Source organism: Callithrix jacchus, chromosome 3 (genome assembly GCF_049354715.1).
Source record: "Callithrix jacchus isolate 240 chromosome 3, calJac240_pri, whole genome shotgun sequence".
Lineage (NCBI taxonomy): Eukaryota > Metazoa > Chordata > Mammalia > Primates > Cebidae > Callithrix > Callithrix jacchus.
In genome coordinates, this window is record NC_133504.1 from 134,562,880 (window position 1) to 134,574,587 (window position 11,708).

An 11,708-nucleotide genomic window follows, 5' to 3' on the forward strand; every position below is an offset into this window, starting at 1 on the left:
TATGTTATAGGGAATACATCTAATATATATTTGTATTTTCCAATCCAGCATTCTAAAACAGTTATCTGCGAAATACATAGTCAAGAACTCTTACTGTTTCCATATCACCACCAACTGTAAAAATCCACACCTCTCTATTCTTTCTTTGAACATGGCCACCGTGATACTACCGGGGGAGTGGGCAAAGATGCTCCCATTCCCTGATCTGGAGAGATTCTTGGCCTCTCTTACCCAGAATGGGGAAAGGGCCCCTGATGAGTTTGCCATTCAAATAAATATTGTGGACCCAAAGAGTTTTGCAGAAAATTGATTTATTAGAAGGAAAGTGAGAAAGAGAGAAAGAGACACAGCTCCCAAGCTGTTGTGGAAGGGGAGCCCAGAGCACAATGTCCCTTCAGGTAAGGAGCAGCAGGAGTTTTAACCCTTGAGTTATTCCCTCCCCATTCATGTTCTCATCCAATGAGAGAGAGAAGTTCTTTCTAACTTCTTCTGGAGTGATTAATCTTTGACTCTGATACCAGATTGGCTACTTGATCCACAACAGAGCCCCCTTCTCCCCGTGTTTTCAACAGGCTTTTTGGGTAAAGGAGCACACCTGGATTTCTCTACATAGCCCCTCATGGGAAGCCCAAAGAACTTACCTCCCGGATGGAGGGATACGTGAAGCCGGCAAACTCCTGCCTTTAAAACCATGCCCCTTGTGGACCCAGGAAGTGTCCCTCAATACTATGGACCTTTTAATGGCAAGACCAGAGCTTACAACATCATAGCACACGTTGACCAAACAGGACAGTTTTCTTTTTAATAACATGGCATTTAATAGTTTTCATTTTTGTCATTCATTTTATTGTGAGTTCTTGGTTTGAATGTTTTAGGAATTTGGACACTTGAAAAAAAGGTTTCCCTCTGTAAGAACACAAGAGCTCTATTTTTGCCAGATGGAGTTAGAATTTACGGTTTTCTGTCTCCTCGTTCTTCACTCCTTGCTTCTCTTCTTCCTTCCTACTTTCCTTCCTTCCTACTTTTTTCCTTGTTGTTTGCAGACAAAATCCTCAGAGAATCTTATTCATATCTTCTCAATGAATTTTATTACACTTCCTTAGGTAAATAGCATTTCAAGTGATGTTGAAGCAAAATGTGCATGAACTATAAAGACAGCATAGTAATAATTCAATTTTACCCACATAGTCCTGTTTTATTTGATTTTTGCTTCCTTTGTTGGTACTGGTAAATATACTACCTTATAAAATATCATGAAACCTACACCTCACAATAATTTTTTCCTCAAACTATGACATGTATCTTATTTGCTTACATTACACTTTTTATAATTTTGTATTAGAATGTAATAATCAGGTATATTATAGGGAATCAAAAGTGATACAAAGCATATTAGTAAAATGGTAAGTTATATAATTAGTATATCAAGCAAGTTTATTTTACATTATAAATGTTAGCTATGATATTCCTTAATGGATAAATTATATTTATTATTTTAATTATATAGTTTCAAAATGTCCAAACTGCAACATGATAACACTTGTAATGCTAATATTGAACACACATTTTCTAGTAAAACTGAGATTACAAAAATTTAACATTAAAAACTTAAAATTTGTTCTCACACCAATTAATATTAAAATTCTATCTTCTCCTAAGGTAATTTTCTCAAAAGTTAGTTACATATTAATTATTCATTGACTTTGATCATAATTCATATTAGACTTGATTTACTAAGAGAAAAGTACAATTACATAAAAGAACACTATGGCCTATTTTCCTATTTTAAGAAATATTGCGGTTTGAGGATAAACTACCATACCGAATGTTTTTTGGTATGGAGTATAAAAAAGTTTCTCTGAGAAAATGATAATAATCTATTAGATTAACTTCTAATAATCATTATATGTTTAGAAATATTTAATGTGAGTGATATTTGCAACCTTAAAACTTTGTTATTGAGATAGTTTTATTTGATTGGTTAGTAATCTCTTAATGTTAAATTCTCTATGAAGTTTAATCTGGTATATATCATACATACATATATAACTTTCTTATAATTAGCTGTTATTTCTGTAGAAAATATAAGTAAATAAAAATGTTAAGGTTGAACTAAGATTGAATTACCTTGCTACCAACTAACTTCAGGAATTATTAGAGGTTTTTGTCATTTTTCTGTAGCACAGGTTTTTATAAATTAAAGGAAAACATAGATGAGACATGTATCTGTTGCCTTCATTATGTTGGGTTAGAACTGACAGAACAGTGAAAGCCAGGGCTCTGCTTCTAGTATGAAGACATAAACAAAGTATAATAATTCAGCCTGAAATCCAAGTAGTGAGTTAATGCTTTATATTCAATATTTTTGGTATTTAGCCAAGGGCAGATTGTTACTTTGGACAGAAAGAAGAGCCAAACATAGAGGAAAAGGGAAAACTCAGGATGTAGAAAGAAAAAACTAAAGTATTTGACAGCATTGATACCGCCTAAGATGAACATATTTGACAATATTTACATCCCCAAGAATGAAGCAAGCACTGAGCTTTGCAAAGGATATTGAAGACAGGAGTTAGAAGAGGCCCTTCTAGAAAGAACTATGCAGGGGTGCATCAAGAGTGAGAATAAGAGTCCACTGCAAGTGATTAGCCATATCAAGAGGACAGCAGGGAATGCTTGAAAGATGTCTAGCAAAAACATAAATAATCTTCACTAAATCAAAATAAAAAATTTTCCTTCAATTACTAAGAACTGTTGGCTGGGTAGAGTTTATTGCACCTGTAATCCCAACACTGTGGGAGACCAAAGCAGGAGAATTTCTTGAGGCCAGGAGTTCAACACCAGCTGGGGTAACGCAGTGAGACCCCTGTCTGTACAAAAAGTAATTTAAAAACATTTAGCTGGAAATAGTACTACATGATTATAGTACTATTAGTTACTTAGGAAGAGATGGCTTGAGCCCAGGAGTCCAAGGCTGTGTGAGCTATGGTAGCACCATTACACCCCAGCCTGGACAACAGAACCAGACCCTGTCTCTAATAACTGGATAAATAAAAATAAAATATAAGAAGAATTGTACATTGACTATCAGAGTAGAATAAATCGTGACTCTGCTTACTTTATGTATTTATTTTAATTATGTATATATAAAATTTTTGGGTTTCCCATAATAGAATGTGATATATTTGCCATAAATCTGTTTGTAATCTATAAGACATCATAATTTTTAATCCCTACAAGTATATTATATATAAGCAATTGGGGAAAACTTATTACAAATGCCAAAGTCAAGTGAGCCAAAAGACATAAGTAGCACCACTTACAAAGTCCTGTCACTGCAGGATTTCTGTTTGGATCCCTTACAGTGCCTATTTAGAGACTATGACTGATTTCGGTAAAAGAAACACTGTGCAGATAATAAATGAAAGTAGAAATGTGTATAGACACTGATAACAAAAGTATAATTATACTCAATTCTAATTATTTCATTGGCTGCCCTTCAAAGTAATTGCATTTTATTTTCTTCTTCCTATGTAGTCTCTACAAATTGATCTTACCAGTGACACCATATCACACACACAAAAAAAAGTCTGTGAAAAAAAGTTTGAAGAATATGCCTTCTTTGGTTATGAATTAGCTCTTTTCAAATAACTATTGACAATGATAAGAAATACAAACTGGCCAAATGAATTGTGTTATGCCATATTAAGCAAATAATTCACTTACAGCCTTACTTAACTGTCTTTTCATTCCCTCAAAAAACTTGATTGCTTGGTAATCAGCATTTCTGACACCTTCCTGAGAAGAAATAACAATGTATCAAGAAAAACACATGATGTACATTTATCTTTTAATGGGCTGATTTAATGTTCTGCTTTTTTCTGATTGTAGAGAAGAAAATCAAGTCTAATGCTCTATTCTGGTAATCAACTTCCCAAAAAAAAAATCTCACTTCAGTTAAGTTTCCACTCAGGCAAAGGTGAGTTAAAATCTTTGAAACACGATTCTTCTTCTTTCCTGACAAAAAAGACACGCAACAGCTGAGTTCATCTCTCCTGCAGTTTTGGGAAGAGAAATCTTCTCTTTATGTATAATTAAAGGGGTTCCTAAAATAGCAAATAACTAGAAGTTTTCACAGTTACTATTGCACTATTATGGCTAATATTCAATGTTTTAATTGAAATTATTCAAAAGTTAAAAATAATTAGTAGATAAATAAGAAAACACGGAAACGAAAGCTTGTAAATCATCTAGGAAGAAATGATAGAAGACATTTCAGAATACATGTTTGAATTTATTGCCTATAAGGATAGGGAAACTTGAAATAGAAAAAAATTATGAAGTAATGAAATTTGGCAATGATATTTCAGAGGCACTGAATGTTCCACAACAATAGGGACACCAAACTGATTTGAAGTACTTTGAAGATGACTTGGTAAGTGTGTCCTCCTGAGATAACATGAAGTTTATAAAGAGAAGAGGTAAAAGAGGTGATCCAGCAGGGAACAATGATGTATGCACGTAAACATGCCCAATGTTGTGTTGGATTTGTAGAGAAAAATGAAATTTGTGGGGGATATTACAATAAAATTATTATTCATTATCTATTATTTACTATACTAGAACTTATTGATAAAATATGGGCAAAGAAAAACAGCACTCATCATTTATTGTCCAGTAAGAGGAGAAAGCAAACAAATAACAGAAGTAAACTCATGCTTAGAAACTAATAATGTCTGTGAAATAAAGGAAGGCAGCACCCTGGGCAAAAAGCAACTTATTTCAATTGGAGGACCATGGGATATTTTTTTCGAGAAATTGACTTTAAAGCCCAAACCTCATTGATTAGTATAAATTAGCTGGGCAAAAGAATATTGAAAATGAGCCAGGCATAGTAGGTAGCTGTAATCCTAGCTATTCGGGAGGCTGAGGCAGGAGAATTGCTTGAACCTGGGAGGCAGAGGTTTCGGTGAGCTGAGATTACGCCACTGCACTCCAGCCTGGGCAACAGACTTAAGACTCCATCTCAAAAAGAACAAAAGGGAAAAAAATTTTGAGCATGAAGTAGAGGGAGCTGAACAATGGAGAGGTGTACTTCCAGCACAGAGAGATGAAAATGTAAAAGACTGAAGGAATTTTCCAGGAACCACATAGCAAAGAGAGAGGGTAAGACATACTGGAGATTCAGAATGACTAGAAAGGCATCATGAGGGCATGGTCAAATTTCAAAATTAGTCTGAATGCAATGCAAAGCCTTGGGAACATGTAATCAGAGAAATAACATCACCTGATTTATTTTTTAGAATTATTTTGGTTGTTATAAGAAGATTGAATTAGTTGGGAGAGAGAGTGAAAGCAATTATTACAGACGATAAGAAATTAGAATGACTAAAAAAAGAGTGTTTGGGTGGAAACTGAGATAACATAAAATTTAAGATATTATTTTCAAGATAAAATTAGCAGACTTTGGTGTATGGTCATATGGGAAGACTACTCTGCTTCATTCCTTGAGTAACTAGTGAATGGTAAATGTCATTTAATGAAACAATGAGGAGTAGCTGTGTTTGCAGAGATAAGACAGAATAATTTTAATTATGGTAGAACTAACATGCTTAAGATATATTAAAGCCAAGAGAGATGAAAGGAAAAAGATCTAAAGGAAATCTTAGATGTCTAGTAGATTGTTGCTTATAGGGTCTGAAACTCAAAGGTAACATCAGGACTGGTGATACTGGTGATATACTTCTGGAAAATGTCAACATCAAAGTGGGGGCTGCCACCCCACTTTTACCTTCTGCACTGCTCTAACAGAGGTTTTCCATGAGGGCCCTGCCCCTGTAGCAAATTTCTGCCTGACTGATATCCAGACATTTTCATAAATCCTCAGAAATATAGGCAGAGGTTTCCAGACCTCAGTTCTTGACTTCTGTGCACTGCAGGCTCAACACCATGTGGAAACTGCCAAGGCTTGAGGCTTGCACTCTCTGAAGCCACATCCCAAGCTGCACCTTAGCCCCTTTTAGCCATGGCTGGAGAAGATAGGACACAAGGCACCAAGTCCCTAGGCTGCCCACAGCACAGGAGCCCTAGACCTGGTCCACAAAACTATTTTCCCCCCTAGGCCTCTGGGCCTGTGATGGGAGGGGCTGCAGGAAAGTTCTCTGACATGCCCTGCAAACATTCTTGCCACTGTCTTGGGGACTAACATTAGGCGACTTGTTACTTATAAAAACATTTGCGGCCGGGCGCGGTGGCTCAAGCCTGTAATCCCAGCACTTTGGGAGGCCGAGACGGGTGGATCACGAGGTCGAGAGATCAAGACCATCCCGGTCAATATGGTGAAACCCCGTCTCTACTAAAAATACAAAAAATTAGCTGGGCATGGTGGCGTGTGCCTGTTATCCTAGCTACTCGGGAGGCTGAGGCAGGAGAATTGCCTGAACCCAGGAGGCGGAGATTGCGGTGAGCCGAGATCGCGCCATTGCACTCCCGCCTGGGTAACAAGAGCGAAACTCCATCTCAAAATAAATAAATAAATAAATAATAAAAAAATAAAAATAAAAACATTTGCAGAAGACTTGACTTTCTCCCCAGGAAATGGGGTTTTCTTTTCTATTGCATTGTCAGGCTGCACATTTTTCAAACTTTTATGCTCTGCTTCCTCTTGAACACTTTATCATTTAGATATTTCTTCGCCAGATACCCTAAATCACCTCTCTCTAGTTCAAAGTTCCACTGATTGCTAGGCTAGGGGCATAATGCTGCCACTCTCTTTGCATAGCAAGAGTGAGCTTTACTCCATTTGCCAACAAGCTCTCCGTCTCCATCTGAGGCCACTTCAGCCTGGACTTAATTGTCTATGTCACTATCAGCATTTTGGTCAAAGCTATTCAACAAGTTTTTAGAAAATTCCAAACTTTATCACCTCTTCCTGTCTTATGAGCCCTCCAAGATTCCAGGAAGTTCCAAACTTTCCCACATTTTCTTGTTTTCTGAGCCCTCCAAACTGTTCCACCCTCTGCCTGTTACCCACTTCCAAAGTTGCTTTCACATCATTGGGTATCTTTATAGGGGTGCCCACTCTACCAGTACCAATTTACTGTATTAGTCTGTTCTCAGAGTTCTACATGCCTGGGGAGGTCTCACAATCATGGTGGAGGATAAGGAAAGAGCAAAGTGATGTCTTACATGGTGGCAGGCAAAAGGGCATGTGCAGGGGAACTCCCCATTATAAAACCATCAGATTTCATGAGACTTATTTATAATCATGACAACAGCATGGGGAAGACTTACCCTTGTGATTCAATTACCTGCTTCTGGCCCTGCCCTGACATGTGGGGATTACTATAACTTAAATTGAGATTTGAATGGGGACTTTATCAATTGCCATGTAATTGTTCTTGAAAAATAAAAATATTTGCATTTTAGTAATATTAGAAAAAAAATGAATAAAAATTAATAAATACTTGCAATACAAGGATTTTATACATTTTTAATTCTTCTTATTTTACAGATAAGGAACTTTAACTACTAGAATAACAGCCTCTTATTAGGCCAGATTTTGCAAAAATAAAATAAAATTTTCAGTGGTATTCTAGTAAAAAATGAACTCTTTGAGTTTAATAAATATTAATAATAATGCTACCAAAAAGGTAGACTTTTCATTTACAAACATTAAAAAATTACAACAATAACTTGTTTTTAATGAGAGTTAAAATACTGATTAGTAACTATTAAAATAAATGTTAATAACTGAGTTATCTGTCTCAGAATATTTGGGCAGTTATAACACACTACAACAGACTAGGGAATTTATAAACAATAGTAGTTTATTATTCACAGTTCTAGAGGCTGAGATGTCCAAGATAAAGGAACCAGCAGATTCAGCATCTGATGAGGGCTCACTCTCTGCTGCAAAGATGGGATCTTTTTGCTTGTCCTCATATGGCAGAAGGGCAAGACAGGTTTTTTGGGCCTCTTTTATCTGGACATTATTCCCATTTATGAGGGCTCCTCCCTCAGGACCTAATCACCTCCCAAGGTCTCTGTCTTTTAATACCATCACCTGGGGGGTTAGGTTTTAACATGGATTGTGGGCAGACAAAGGCATTCAGATTATGGCACCATCTACAGCATACTTAGAATTTTGATTTCAAAATTGGTCACTATAAAAAGCAATTATTTATTTACCTATTTGACTATAAAGTTTAAAAAGTATATATTTTTTACATGTAAGATAAAGTTCACAATGAGTTCTGGTGACCTGGAATTTGCCAGTTTACTAGGAAGGAATAGTCTCCTTGCCTCTGGTTTTCATTTATTTACAACAGAAATGCTTGGGATGAAACCTGATAACACTCCATGTACTGAAGCTTTTCAATAAATTATGTTTCAGTTTTAACAAGATCTTGCTCTTTGCTTTGTCTGTTGTCATTATGGTCAACCAGATTTTTTTCTACATTCGAGGAGTTCTTAGGTAGACTTTCAACTACCAAATGTAATTTATAGAAAAGTACATGTTTGGTCTGCTGAAGTATATATCATTGTTATGTATTACTTATCACTTAATAATTTAATGTTTAAGTATTCCTCATTAAAATTCCTATTTTCTAGCTTATACTTGGTAGTTATAAGAAAAATAACAAGGAAATAAACCTATCAATATTAACAATAGAAGTAACACTGTTTCCACAAGAAGTTAATTCTTCGTACATCAAGGAGATTGTATTATTGAAACAGGAAAAAAAGGGAAAAGAAAGGAAAAGAGAAAGGACAAAAGAAACACCAGCGCAAAAAATATATATTTCTCAGAAAATTCTTTTTAGTTTCCCTTCTTTGTTGACCCTTTTTATGTTAAAAAAAATATTGAAATAATAATGAAATACATGTGAAGTACTCCTGAAACTATGATTGGGAAACATAGGTTAAACATGGTTTCACAGAGGATCAAAAGATTGCCTTTGAGACCTTGAAGGTGAAGGATGAGAAGAGCTTTAAAGAGACTGAAGTATAGATGAAAAAAAAAAAATACAGAAACTGCAGGATGGCATAACCATTTCAAAAGGCAACATCATGATACACAGCCAAGAGAGGGAAGATCAAAACTGATATGTCCACAATGACAAAAAATTGATCCTTGTACAACTGGGAGAACTTAAGCCCAGGCAGCATCCTATAACTTAGTCAAACTCACCCTGGAAAGCAACAAGGCCAGAAAGATGGTTGAAAAGGGTGAAAAGATCCTTAATCTTGCTGAAATATGTAGGACATTTGAAACCAAGACAGAAAAAATGCTGCGTTTTTGTCAGTATTGACTCCTAAGGAGCAGGAGGGTATTGAGGAGAATAATCCAGAAGAGCTTACTGAGGAGTTTGCCAAGGTGATGGTGGACCACATAGGGACCGAGAATTTCTGGAAATAGTATGACACAGTGAAAATGGAGCAACTAAGCCTCCAACACAGATGAGCCCACCTGTTAGAAATCAGCGGGAATCTGTGGGAGATGCTGAAGCAGTACTTGAATGGCATCTCACTGAGTGACGAAGTGCTGAGCTGGATCACCCCACTGCTCATAGTCACCCATGGACGAAACTTACCCCAGCCCTTGTCCACACCTATAGTCCATCCAGGTGACAAACTACATCCAACCACTTACCACGTCACTGAAGCAGCCCACATGATCTCTCACACCCTGTGATCTAAGGAAAAAAATATTTTCAACCCCCAGAGATATTTTTTGAGGGACCTAAGGAGTTTGCTATTGAAAATTTCCAATGGGGCAGGGGTGAAAGTCTGCTTGGTAGCTGGGTAACTTTGAACAGTAGACACTTTCTTTTAATTTGAATTTAATTTCCTCACAATGTGTAAGAAGAATAAACACCTTGTAAACATGAACTATTACATTCATGTAAGGTATAGATTACTATTATTTTTTAAAATTCCCTATTGATTGGAAAGATAAGAAAAGGACTTTTTAAAGGAAATTAATTAAAACTAAATTTGACTGACTTGCCTACAAAATATTGTCATATTGATTCATGACTATTCTAATGTTTATTTACCAATCTAAGAATTTTTCATGCAAATTGAGCAAAAATATTTTTGTTTCAGGTAATATTGATATGAGACTAATTTTTTAAAATCATTGTTATAAATAAAAGTTGATACAATTATTATTATCTATATTTATTTTCAAAATTGTTTATGTCTTCAAATGTGGCTGTGCTGGGGTTGGGTAAATTCTAAAATGGCCTCAATAATTTCCACTTTCTAGCATTGGCTAGAATTCATGCTTTTGTATAATCCCCTCCTCTTGATTATGACTTATTTATTTTTTTTTTATTTTTATTTTTTTTGGGGGGGGGAGGAAGGCAGGAAGGAAGGGAAGAAGGACGGTAGGGAGGAAGGAAGGGATGAAGGAAGGAAGGAAGGAAGGAAGGAAGGGAGGAAGCGGGGAGGGAGGGAGGGAGGGAGGGAAGGGAAGAAAGGAAATCAAGCAATGAAAGAGACATTGCCGACCTGGATCTAGAGGTTTACAAGTTGATTTCTTTTTTTTTGAGAGAAGGAAAGAAAAAAAAAAAATAAGTAAAGGAGAGGAAAAAAGAGGAAGAGAAAGAGGGAGAGTAAATGGAAATATTGCTTTATTTTGAAAAAAATTGGGTATTAATAATGGCCAATCAATGTTTCATTTAAACTAATGGGTAGGTGCGATGTGGTATTGACAAGAATGTATATTTTGTGTATTTGAAGTGGAGAGCTCTATAAATATTTATTAAGTTTACTTGTTCTGGATCTGAGTTCGAGTCCTTGATATCCTTATTAATTTTCTGTCTCATTGAGTCTAAGTCTCCTATCTGGGTGTTAGGATCGTTAGCTCTTGTTGTTGCATTGATCCTTTTACCACTATATCTTTGTTGCTTTAAAATCTATTTTATCCGATACAAGAATTGCAACTCCTGCTTTTTATTTATTTATTATTTATTTTTGCTCTCCATTTGGTTGGTAAATCTTTCTCCATCCCTTTGTTTTGAGTCTTTGTGTATCCTTGCATGTGAAACAGGTCTGGATGTAACATGCCGTTGGGTTTTGGCTGTGTCTTTTGATTGGGAATTTAGTCAATTTAAATTTAGGGTTACTGCCATTTGATGTTGACTGGCTGTTTTATCCATGTGTTGGTGTAAATTCTTCTTTATGTTGGTGCTCTTTACTTTTTGGTGTATTTTTAGAAAGGCTAATACTGGTTGTTTCTTTCTGTGTGTAATGCTTCTTTCAGAAGCTCTTGTAAAGCAGGCCTGGTGGTAATAAAATCTCTGAGTTCTTGCTTGTTCATAAAAGATTTTATTTTTCCTTCCGTTGTGAAGCTTAGTTTGGCTGGATATGAAATTCTGGGCTGAAGGTTCTGTTCTTTGAGGATGTTGAATATTGGCCCCCACTCTCTTCTGGCCTGTAGAGTTTCTGCCGAGAGATCTGCTGTAAGTCTGATAGGCTTGCCTTTGTGGGTTATCCGACCTTTCTCTCTGGCTGCCCTTAGTATCCTCTCCTTCGTTTCAACCCTGGTGAATCTAACGATTATGTGCCTTGGGGTTGGTCTTCTTGAGGAATATCTTTGTGGTGTTCTCTGTATTACCTGGGGTTGAATGTTGACCTGCTTTGCTAGTTTAGGAAAATTTTCCTGAATAATATCCTGAAGGGTATTTTCCAGCTTGGATTCA

The 11,708-nt window shown here is 36.1% G+C and overlaps 1 pseudogene; it reads left to right on the forward strand.

The window, feature by feature from the left end:
- Positions 1 to 386: 386 nt before the first annotated feature.
- On the forward strand, positions 387 to 9,694 carry LOC100396859 (dynein regulatory complex subunit 2 pseudogene; annotated as a pseudogene).
- The last annotated feature ends 2,014 nt before the right edge of the window (positions 9,695 to 11,708 follow it).